Source organism: Lathamus discolor, chromosome 5 (genome assembly GCF_037157495.1).
Source record: "Lathamus discolor isolate bLatDis1 chromosome 5, bLatDis1.hap1, whole genome shotgun sequence".
Taxonomy (NCBI): Eukaryota; Metazoa; Chordata; class Aves; order Psittaciformes; family Psittacidae; genus Lathamus; species Lathamus discolor.
The window spans coordinates 38,113,864-38,126,385 of NC_088888.1; the positions used below are offsets into that span (position 1 = coordinate 38,113,864).

Here is a 12,522-nt window from a genome sequence, read left to right on the forward strand (position 1 = left end):
CTTATCCTGAGTCCCATGTAGTGGGGGATGGTGACTTCCTCATTCCCCATGAGAGCCAGCAGTAGGGCAACACTTTCCACCTTCCTGGTAATGTTTGCCAAACACAAAGTGCAGGACTGAAAATGCACCAGGTCAGTGCTTAGCACAGTGTCCCAACCACTAGCAACAGCTTGGGAAGGGAGAAATCATTGACTGAGATGAATGCAGGTGTTCACCACCCCTTACATCCCCTCTGTGTCTCTGCAGAGGCCTTTTTCATTCAGCAGAGTACACTGCATGGAGATGAACAAGTTACTTCACACTTCTTCAAAAAGCTCTTTCTGCTTAAAGGTCAAAAGTCCAAAATCCACATACTCAACTGGATTTACTTGAAACTAATAGTGCTATCCAAATACATAAACTTGCCACCACCGAGTGATTTACAAAATGCATTCCTAAAACAATAAAACAGAGTCTCCCTGGTGTTTGAAATACTGTTTCTGGGGGCATTTCTTTGGAATCAAACTGACTCCAGACAAAACACATAGGAACTCAGTCCCACAACGTCCATCACAGCTGATGCATGATGACTGTCACCTCTTTGGCAGGCAATGTGGAGCCAGGAGCTTGGCAAAGTCTTCAGATCTACAAAATGATCAAATCTCACAATGGTGCCCACTGGGCTGCTCTGACTGCTTCCCCATGTCAGCTGGAGACTGGGGTCTTGTTCTCATAAGCAGACTTGGCTGATTATTGGCCTCACGATTTGCGGGTGGCTAGAGTCTCAGAGTTGTTCTTCACCCTACCTTGTGCATGTGCTGGGGCCTGGACCAGTGCTGATGCCACTTTCTGCTGTGCTCAGAGATGGTCTGAGGGACAACAAGAGAGACCAAGCTGAAAACTGTAAGACACAAGGCAATGCATATTAAAGGCACAGTCTCTGCTTCCTCAGTGGGACAGGAAACAGACTGAAGCAGGTTGCTAGGCTGGCAAGGAGGGAATGTGATAAAGCAAGCCTGGCTGAAATTGGTGCAGGCTTTTTCACAGATGGGTGACATAAAAGGAATGCAAGATCTGCTCATATGTGCAGTTAAATAACCCCAGAAGCATGCAGAACTCTAGCAGGCAGCTGCCTTTGATGCATATAGGTGCCAGCTGACAAGAAGTTATTGACTCCTAAAATACTCATGGATTAAGAAGACAGGAAAGGAGGTGAGCTGGAAGTCATAGCCAACAGATATGCGCGACAGCAGGTTGGAGAAGGAAGAAGATTCACATGTTTAATGTAGGGGTTTTTTTTTGTTACATGGCTACCACATTAAGATTTATAAAAATAGACCTTCTTGGTGGTTTCCCCTCTCTCCACACAATAGAGGACAAGACCTCAGCACTTAGCACAGCGCGACCAGTGCCCAAGAGTGGGGAAGAAGGACACAGCAGCTACATAGCCTCTTCATCCCAGCCATAACACTGTTTCGGCTGCTTTTGCAGCTAGTGGCACAAATGAGACTCACTTCCAACCGAAGTATTTCTCTTCCATTAAAAGGCAAAGAAACTAGATTACAACTGCTCACACATTGTAAAGTTGTTTATAGCCAAGATGACCTTCCTACCTTGTTTAGTTTGGGATCATTTTGAAATAGCAATCTAAAAGAGAAATTTTCCATAACCTATTGCCAGTTACTTGAATCAGTGATTTCCTAAATGTGGGCCACAGACAGCTGGCTGGTCACATGTGGCTGGCACTCCTCCCTGCTCATTGCTACTTCAGCCCGAGTACCGCTAAAAATATACCAAATGGTTTCCTAATATTGAGTTCTCATGTGATCACTAGCTAGTGTTGAAATGGTGATGTTAGAAAACCAAAGATGTGAGGGATGGAAGAGTGGTGCTCCACACGTCAGGAGATGGTAAAGGGAGGCATGGATCACTGCAGGGGAATGTGAGCTGCAAAACCAGACTCACACTTACAGAAAACAGATATGCAAAACAACTGATTGTACTGGGAAACTCTATCATTTCAGTTAAGGCTATTGAGAAGTGTGTAGATTGGCTTTATGGTTTGGTGGGGTTTTTTACATTTTCTTCTGTCTATATCTGTTACCTCATCTTACGCTGGGACTGTGTACACTGTACAGAGGAGTGTGACTGCTCACCTAACAGGGTGAAGCCTGAGCCCTAGGGTGCGCTGTCAGACACCCGGTGGATGAGACGTAACTTAAGTAAAAGCATCTCTTGGCAGACTACTTAATAAGCATCTGTGCTGCCTAAGCAACACACCATTTTGCCATTTGGGCACCTGAGGTTGTGATGGGCAGTTGCAGAGCAAGCTGCATTCCATTTGTAGGCAAAACAATGTCCACCTGCCTGCTGGTGCCCCAGACCTGCAGACCATGTCATGACCCAAACATCCATGGCTCCTTCTGACCACACGCTGTGTGCCTACCTTGTTGTGAGTGGGCTGCGGTGCAGCTGTCTCAAGAAGCATCTGGCTCAAGACAGATCTTTAGGTCTTTCATATCAGCCAAATATCAGGCTCACGGGCCTGAGCAATTTTCATGACAATGTAACAGGTTCCAAGGAGGCTGGGTGCATGGAGATGTGTAAATCTGTTAAAAGAAATACATTTAGAAAAATGACATTAATCAGTCAAGCCTCAGTTTATGTTCCCTGTGTGTCAGTAACGTTTATTCACCTTGACAAAAAAGGGTGGCACTGCTCTGAAGCCCCAGGGATCCCAGAGCTTAACTCAGGGAGTTTATTTGGAGCAGCACGCTGAAATGCAGGCTGCAATGCCCTGCAGATCCCTGGCAGTGGATTCCAGAGAGGACAAGATCCTTGGGAAGGCTATCTGGTGATATCACCCACCTCCGCAGCAGGAGGGATCTGGGAGCCAGTTCCAAGAAGATCTGAGACTGCAGGCAGGACAAATAAAGCTCTCACATGCTTTTCAGCCAGGCAGCTGCATGTAGTTCAGCAGGAAACTCTTTGTGCTACGTGACCAGGTCACAGACATAAACAAAAGGGCACTGAGAGACAGAGTCAACAGCTGGGTTCTCATGTCCATCTGTGTCATATTCATGTCACTAAAAATCAAGTACTCACAAGAGGAACTTGACGTCATATGTGCATGCTGTAACATTTGCTATAAAGGGGACAGTAAAACATTCCCAAAAGAGTCATGCAGTTGCAAAAGTTTTACTGCTACTAAAACAACAGTTGAAAGGTAAGTTTTCTGCAAGAAGCAGACAGGAATGTAAGTATGCTGCTTACACTAATCACCCTGAAATTTCTCTTTAAGAGAATCCAAGAATGGAGGGCCAAACTGTCCTGTTAGTATTAAGAGAAGTGAACTGGGGTAAAAAGCAGCGGAAGTTGAACAGTTACCTGAGAGAAGTGAGGGAAAGTACACTAAGATCTTCCTGAGCCGCTTCTGGAAGAGACTTCACCTACCACACTGGATTTAGTTATTCGACTTCTATTGAGAAATTTAGGTTATTGAATCCCCATAAAGGGTCTGATGGAGTTGGAAGCCAAGAAAAGTCACTGTAAAATGCAGCAATGTGTTTTGGAGAGGAGCGGAAATAGGCTCGTAGAAACCATGATGCCCAGCGTAACTGTTCACTCACCTCCACGGCACAACAGTGAAGGGAAGGAAACAGACTGGAAGGACACAGCTGGGAAGAATCTGCTAAATGCATTATTAAATGCACTGATCTAAGGCTGTTGTTCAATTAATCCAGAGTAGTGTTTCATTCTTGCAGGAATCCTCTTTCTCCATCAATGGATACATTGATACAAAGAATTTTGTTGACTCTGGTAACAGCGCTCTTCAAACACAGGAGAGGAGGTGTTGCTGGGTCACATCCCTGTTCCTCTCTGGATTTCAATGTCAGCCAGAGCAGTAGCCACATCTTCTCTAGTACAATGTACAATTTTTTGCACTGCTAGGAAGAAGAGTAGAGTCCTCTTCATCCTCCTCGTTGCCATTGGGGGTCTGCGTACCCTAGGGAAGCTTCCCAAGAAAATGAGGGGAAGAACAGCAGCAAATTGGGCTGGCTGAGTCAGCAGCATCCTGTGTTTGAGCAAACCCACACAATGCTTCTGCATGGAACTGGGAGGATTTCTTTCTACCAGATACCTCTGAGAAGTGAGCTGCAGAGAGCATCCCTATAACCACACCCTCTTACAGGTTGAATTACAGCTTATCCTTGGGGCTGAATTATAGGGTTAAAAGTTGATGGAAACTCTGGTTCTGTAGAAAAGGGCCTAAGTCTGTCAGATATGGTAAGCAACTGTTTGTAGTCTTACTGTTGGAATCAGACCTAGCTTCGGAATCAGACCTAGCTTCAGAAACAGATAAAGTGTGGTGTTACCTACAGCAGGAGGTGACTGAAGAAAGCCCAGACATCACAAGGACCCAAAGCACTATTGCTTGTGACTTGTGTGGGGTAATTACAGACCAGTCAGTCTCACCTATGTGCCTGGTAAAATCTTGGAACACATTCTCCTGGATGACATGCTAAGGAACATGAAAAACACAAGGTGCTTGGTGACAGCCAGCATGGCTTCACTAAGGGGAAATCCTGCCTGACCAATTTGGTGGCTTTCTATGATGGGGCTACAGAATTGATGGATAAGGGTAAAGCAGTTGATGTCATCTACCTGGAATTGTGCAAAGCGTTTGACACTGTCCCACACGACATCCTTCTCTCTAAATTGGAGAGACATCAATTTGATGGATGGACCACTCAGTGGATAAAGAACTGGCTGGACGGCCGCACACAAAGAGTTGTGGTCAATGGCTCAATGTCCGGCTGGAGACCAGTAACGAGTGGTGTCCCTCAGGGATCGGTGTTGGGACCGGTCTTGTTCAACATCTTCGTCATTGACATGGACAGTGGGATTGAGTGTGCCCTCAGCAAGTTTGCCGATGACACCAAGCTGCGTGGTCCGGTTGATACGCTGGAGGGAAGGGATGCCATCCAGAGGGACCTTGACATGCTTGTGAGGTGGGCTGATGCCAAGCTTATGAAGTTGAACCATGACAAGTGCAAGGTCCTACACCTGGGTCGGAGCAATCCCAGGCACAGCTACAGGTTGGGCAGAGAAGAGATTCAGAGCGGCCCTGCAGAGAAGGACTTGGGGGTGCTGGTCGATGAGAAAATGAACATGAACCGGCTTCAGTGTGCGCTCGCAGCCCAGAAAGCCAACCATATCCTGGGCTACATCAAAAGGAGTGTGACCAGCAGGTCGAAGGAGGTGATCCTGCCCCTCTACTCTGCTCTTGTGAGACCTCACTTGGAGTATTGCGTGCAGTTCTGGTGTCCTCAACATAAAAAGGACATGGAACTGTTGGAACAAGTGCAGAGGAGGGCCACGAGGATGACCAGGGGACTGGAGCACCTCCCGTATGAAGACAGGCTGAGGAAGTTGGGGCTTTTCAGCCTGGAGAAGAGAGGGCTGCGTGGAGACCTCATAGCAGCCTTCCAGTACCTGAAGGGGGCCTATAGGGACGCTGGGGAGCGACTCTTCATTAGAAACTGTAGTGACAGGACAAGGGTTAACGGGTTAAAACTTAAACAGGGGAAGTTTAAATTGGATATAAGGAGGAAATTCATTCCTGTTATGGTGGTGAGGCACTGGAAGGGGTTGCCCAAGGAGGTTGTGAATGCTCCATCCCTGGCGGTGTTCAAGGCCAGGTTGGATGAAGCCTTGTGTGGGATGGTTTAGTGTGAGGTGTCCCTGTCCATGGCAGGGGGGTTGGAACTAGGTGATCTTGTGGTCCTTTCCAACCCTAACTATTCTATGATTCTATGATTCTATAAAAGAAGGGAACCAGCTGCTCAAATGACTGCCCTCTATCTGCTCTTGAGATCAGATTCAAGCCACGTTAGTTGCTTCTGAAGGGAAGAAAACTGCAGTATATTGCTGTTTCTGTGTGGAAACTACCCTCTAAGCAGAGCAGCCAGCTCCCTGTAAATTATCCTGTGCTTATCCAGGATGGGGAAAAGTTTTTTCTGGGCACTTGGGATGCAGCTCTGTATAAAGCGGCCTGTTGGATCATGTTATGACAACTGTCAATCCCAAGACAGTTACAAACTGGTCCCTTGTCAACAGAGGTTCTGAAATTCAGGAAGAGCTTCAAGTGACCTGCCGAAGGTTACTGGCTGCCTTCATGTCAGCACCAAGATTGGAATACCAGACTAGCTGGCCTCCAGTCAAAGTTTTGGCCCCACCTATTCTATATATAGATTATTGTATCATATGCTCCCCCTTATTGCTATGCAACTGGGTGTCAGAGCAAAAACACAATTAAACACTGAACTTGGGCCCCACTGAACCAGATGTTCAGAATGTTTTTTGCCATTATGCTTGTCTAGAAAGAGGCCACATGCAGTAATCAATGCTCAAGCTGATTTCTCTAACAAGGTTTTTGACCCTGACTTCTTGGGAAGGAAAGATGTTGCAATTTACTCTTTGAAAAACCTTCAATAATTTGATTACAGTAGAAGCTGATTAAGCCTTCTTGTATCAAAGCCAAGTATTGCCTCAAGCTGAGGAAGAGGCCCATAAACAAGGTTGTTTTGTAGCCAGTTGTAACACTGCTTAAGAAGAGGCACCAGTTCTTGCCAGCAAAGCCTGGCCTCCCGTGCTCCTACTGCCATCAGCTAGGTGTCAGCAATCCTTAAGAAGTTCTCAAAGGCTTTTCTCAAGGCTCAGATTAATGGCACCACTTTTATACATGGTCTAATCCTTTCTTGAATCAGCGTTCAAGACCCCAGTCCTACAAACATTACCTTTATAGGTGTGAAATAGTTCTGTATGACGGCATTTTGAACGCGCTGAGACAGTCATTTATTTCTGATGTGCCCTAAGGCAACATCTTGTCGATAGTAAATCAACAGCAATTTGCCATTGACTTTGCTTGGGCCATTTTTTTTGTCTTAGGGGTCTCTATGATCCTGATGACAAATTGGAGGTACACTTGCTCCAGGTTGGAGACTTGTTTTCCACAGTGTCTCTCTCTTGGCATGTTATCGCTGATGAATAAAATAGGTATATAAATTCACTCACTGAAGGGTTCTTCTTTCTTATGTTTTATGCTTTTGATCCATGCAAATACCCAAAGAAATTGGTTTCCAGCTATCGGCTTAGCTCAGCTTCTTCGGAAACACAGGGGAGACTGCCACCACAACCACCTGTGAGGAAGCAGGGCCTGATGGTGCCATACTGCTTTCCTGATGATATATTTTGCTCTTTCTGTTTTTTATACATATGCCTATTCTAACTATACGTACACAAATATGGAATTTGTCTGTTTGGGACTTCACGTTACTTTCATTACAAAACTGCGTAAAAAAGACAGCAAATCAATTTCATAGTCAGCGCTCACACAGCAGGAGACAATTCATACTGACATCTGATACCTGCTGGCTGCTGCTTCCAATTATGCCAGATGCCGGAGAGCGGGTCTGTCGAAATAACAGTGTCGATGGTGCAATCAAACTAGTTAAGATTCTGGAAGTGTGTTGTGCTTGGTTCAGTGCGTCGTCAAATTCCCACCATAAGCAAAATAGTGACACCTATTCCTTTTTTGTTAACTTCTTAACTGGCAAAGAGATACACATTAATTCAATGTAAAGTTGCATCTTTGGATATATAGCTGAATCTGCCTGGGGCTAAATATCAAACGAATTGAAGGAATGTGAATGAAAAGTGAAATAAACATAATAGGGATTTATAGTAATACATCCGTACTAGATCCTACTACAAGGCTTCATTACAGCCCTCAAGGCAAGACCATGCATGCTGCCTGCCCAGTGTCTTGCAGTGCGCTAGGGAATGCTGCTGTCATCAGATCAAATTTGGTGCCTTCCTGAAATTGGCTCACAGCTTGTTGAGCAGGAGTAGAAGAAGAATAATAGGACAGGGTGCTGCTGAGGCATTAACCGACCAGTAGAGCCATACTCCACCAACAGCTCCAACGGTTGACCTTACCTTGTCAATTAGCACAGAGGCTTTTCCCCAGCAGACATTTCATAGAAAATTATGAACTATATATCAGTGACAGCTATCTCTAGGATTAATGATGTTCCCTGCACAGCATCAGAGCGTGCCACTGAGGCAAGGCAGTGGGATGTCCCAGGCTGGCCTTTTCCATGCTGCAATGAAGCTGCAGCAACTTTCTGCATACAACTCCAGTTGAGTGATACAATCGTTATGTACATGCAAATTCATGAACACCTCCTATCTTGAGTCTTCAAGACACACACACACAGAACGAAGACGTTATCCCCACCCCTTCCAATGGCTTCCAGCCTCCAAGAGGAGACTGAAATGTCTGTTTTGAAATATCTTTGATGTTTGTTATCACCACAGTCAAGTGCACAATTACCTTTTCCATTCACAGACCAGGAAAGCAACTGCATGTCTGCAGTGGCAGCACCTACAAACAGAAGTGAAAAGGCAATAACTTAAACACTGTATAAAAAAGATCAATGAGATGGCTGGCCATAGCACCAGAAGCATTCTGTTCTGAGTGGAAAAAAATCTGCTAGATTTTTCAGTAAATGGTCACAATAAGACTGTTAATATATTTACAGTATTCACGAATGTCAACTGATGCTTTAAAATGTTTTCAGCAAAGATTTCTAAATCTACTACATCTGTGTTAATCTTCAATTAATATGTTTTTAATATGCAATAGGGCTTTTGTTAGTAGAACAAATAACTGTCATATTAAATCTAAATTAAATGCATAGTTGGGACTCTAATTTAAAATGTTACTCTTAAATCTTTCAGACAACAAGACCTATGGCTAAATTAAGCTCAAATATTATGTGTCATTGGCAATAAATTTATAACGCACGAATGCCTCAGTCTTAATTGCATGCCAAGGTATTTTAACTCAAGAATGGAAGAAGTTCAACAAAACTTTAGCTTCATCTGGGCACCTCCACCTCCTTCAGAGGAAAATTCAAACATGTAGGTGAAAGCATTGAATCTTCAAATTATATCTGGTTCTGCTCATTGACTTGGATGAGATAGTGTGCCAAAAACTATTTAATTAATTGTGGATGTTAACCACTGCATTAATGACATGAGGTAGAATCCATATGTCAGTGGCAGAATGTAACGTATACATTCTGTGAGCAGTTGGTTATGATGAGATAAAGAACAACGTATTCCGTTTAAATACCTTGACTGAATAAAAAAAAGAGGCCTCAAGCATGGTTCGATTAATTACTCAACTAATTACTCTTGTTCCAATAACAGACATTGACTTGCTCCACATATATTTGAATTTTAGACTTACTGTTGCTAATAAAATTAGTACTTAGCTTAAATCTAATATAAACAGAACTAATGCACATCCAGGAAATATTCAACATTTAACAATATCGTATTTTTATAGCATAAGTAAATTGTTCTTTTTCTTTCCAAGTCAATTATCACACTGCCTGCAAAATCAAAAATTATTTTTTCAGGATATTCCCAATTCAAGAGTAAGTTAGTCAAAAATAGATCGGAGTGGGGAGAAAAGGAGGCAACTTCTTTCATGAAAAATGTACATTAAAAGCTTTTATAAGAAACACTTTGAAATGAAGATAGATGATGACTTATTTTCCTAACTCAAAAACCTGTTTACATTTAAAAAAAAAAGAAAAAAGTTTTCATTTCTAAAACACATGGATATGAGAGGAAATAAAATTTAAATTTCTATTGTGTTCAGAAATGCCACATGGGGGGCGGTGGAGAAAAAAAATAATTTTATGTGGAAAAACTCTAACCAGATCCCAGGTATGTCAGAGACTTTAATTTTCCAGTCAAAAATTGTGGCCATTTTTAACAAACAATTAAAGCATTTAAAGATTTTACAGTATGTTTTTATCTGGTCTTTACATTGCGCCAACTTTCTTATGAGTACAGTTCATGTTTTGCCAAAAGAAAACCACAACGCAAACACACAAGCATTTACTCCAGCAAGATTATGTTATGTCTAAAATTAAATTATAAAGAACAAGAGTAACTACCAATATGTGGATGAGTGGAAAAAAGCACAAGGGCTGCAGTAATAAGATCAAACAGCTAATTTCAGGCTCCAGTGCCTTACAGCTTCTAGGAGGCAGGACTTTGCCTTCAGAGGGAGTGACCAGGGAAGAAAGATCTAAGATTGGGACAGAATTCTTTTAAGAACCATTTCTCTCAGTATGTTTTATCATTTATGCTCAGCCTCTCCCAGAGTTACACTGTATAGGGAAATAAGGAGGAGGCAGAGGAAGCGACCTGTTTTCAGAGCCTGAAAGAGGCAAAATTGCAGTCTGTTCCTGAACAGCATCCACCTCATGTTTCTTTCAGCATGCTCAGGCAGCCCTAGCTCTTACGTACATATTTTCAGACCTCTAAAACACTGCTGAACCCTGATTAATTCTGATTAATTGTCCAAAGACTGAATCAATAATAAATGAGCTAATTACAACCAGTTGTTCCTGTGGGACTGTCACAAGGCTGATAAAGATCAGCCAGTTGCAGGAACAAGCCATCACAGATCCTTACTCTTCCCTAAAGAACAATTTATGTTTACACTAAACATCAAATTGCCACTAATAGACAACATGCTAAAAGTACGTAACTTCACCTGTGCAAGAATCATAAGATATTTACCTCCACAGTGTTGGCCAAAGGAACAGAAAAAGACAGCAGAGCAGTACTCCTGCCCCTTTTTTTACCACATGGGCCACATGGAGAACATGAAATAGGATAGTAGAGGTGCTGGACACTTTTCAGCCTGCTTAAATCCATAGAAAACAGTGTCTCATTCTGAAAGAGAAAATAAATGTATGATAAATGTATAGGGAAAAATAATTTTGAAATGTCATGTCCCAGTGTTCAGACAGGGGTATGATAAATGTATAGATTTTCGTGTCTTGCACATTGTATTGCTAGTATAAATCATGACAGCAGTGAATTAAGACATAAGGGAGGTGGGGGAAAAGAAACTAGGAAAAGAGAAGGTGGTCTCGTGAGGCAGGAAAAGTGGAACAAATTCACTGCTGAAGGAACAAAATCACTGAAGAGAGCAAGTGCTTCTTTCAAAGGAGCTTTACCCACCTGCAACACAATGCAGCTTGGTCCGTTGACTCTTCCCAACTTAAAGCAATTCCTAAAAGCTGAACTGCCAGTATGTTCTCTGCCTTCAGGAAAAAATGAGACGTGTTACTACGAACGGCTCTCTGAGGTTTCTGATAGGTGTCAAGGTCACACATACGTATATATGACTGTTTGCAGTGAGGTACTGTTACTAACTGGCATCTTTTCCTTTACAGAAATGTTCAAGTGCTCCAGAGTTTTTAATGATGTGCTTTGACTGTGATTCTCCATAGATGAAAAAGAGGAGAAGTAACAGGAAAGAACTCCTTCAGTAGTGAGAGCTGGAGGATTGGCTCAGTTATGGAGCAGAAGCATTGCCTGGAGAATCCTGCAGAGTCCTTAATGTGTTGCTAGCCCTGAATGTGCACAGAAATATTAGGAAACTGTTCCTCGTGCATTTTCTGTATGCATTTGTTCTCCTTCCAGCTCTTCCAGATGAGGAACTATTGTCCAGTGATAAGAGTTCGAGTTTGAAGACTAGTCCAGCTTTATCACAGAACTGCTGTATGACATTAAACAATAAAAGAAGAAACAAAAGTGTGCCATGCCTCGCCATCAGGATTCTCAGCACAGGTTTCATAACTATTGTTATGCAAATGCCTCCAAAATTTCAAAAATGTGCACACATTCTGTGTTCCTTTTTCATGATATATCTTCAATTTTAGGCAAGTATTCTTTATTATTAATTTATAACGAATACTAGTTTAGCACTAACACTAATTGAAAGAAAATTGTACAGTAAATGTTGCTGAGCAGTGTTTGTTTTTAAATCAGACCCCTAGTCACATTGAGTTACTTATACATCTGATTAGTATAAAGATCAAGACTTGCTCGGCAATGATTCTTTACAAGAACCACCAAGGAAGTAAAGGAAGTATTGGACTGGACTCCTCACAAAGACAAAAAGCTCAAATCTGTAAAAAGTAATAATTCACTGAGCTCTTATGCAAATTGGAAAAACACCCAGATATCTGGCAAAGTATAGTCAGAGCAAATCTACTTACTTTGTAAATGCTTCAAGATCCCCAGTTGCCAGGTGCAACCATGACGCAAAATATTACTGTGATTCATTTGTTCTAATGGCACATGTGCAGTAAGAAGTTAAGTGAGTGTTTTGTAATAGAAGTTTCCAGGTAGTTATATACACTGTATTTAACTGGCCCATAACCAAACATATATTTAGAGTTCATGCTAGCAAATTTGGTCTAAAAGTTCAGATAGCTCACAAAAAAGCAAAAATAGGAACATTTACCTATATTGTGCCAAATCATAGCAGTTATTTTCATTCTCGGAGAGAAAAGAGCGGCTAGCATCTGACACTGCTGTGCATATAGCATAAGCTATATAGGTTCCTAAGTTTTTCCCTAGAAAAGGGAAGAAACCAGAATC

General features: G+C 42.5%; 2 long non-coding RNA genes across 2 annotated transcripts; both read right to left on the minus strand.

The window, feature by feature from the left end:
• Window positions 1–281: 281 nt before the first annotated feature.
• Window positions 282–2,644, minus strand: LOC136014290 (uncharacterized). The gene is made up of 3 exons (XR_010612609.1): window positions 2,426–2,644; window positions 786–848; window positions 282–624 (listed from the first exon to the last, which is right to left on the minus strand). It is a non-coding gene; the product is annotated as an uncharacterized LOC136014290 (long non-coding RNA).
• A 5,698-nt stretch (window positions 2,645–8,342) lies between these two features.
• Window positions 8,343–11,178, minus strand: LOC136014292 (uncharacterized). Its single transcript, XR_010612612.1, has 3 exons — window positions 11,095–11,178; window positions 10,648–10,803; window positions 8,343–8,428 (listed from the first exon to the last, which is right to left on the minus strand). It is a non-coding gene; the product is annotated as an uncharacterized LOC136014292 (long non-coding RNA).
• Window positions 11,179–12,522: the final 1,344 nt, after the last annotated feature.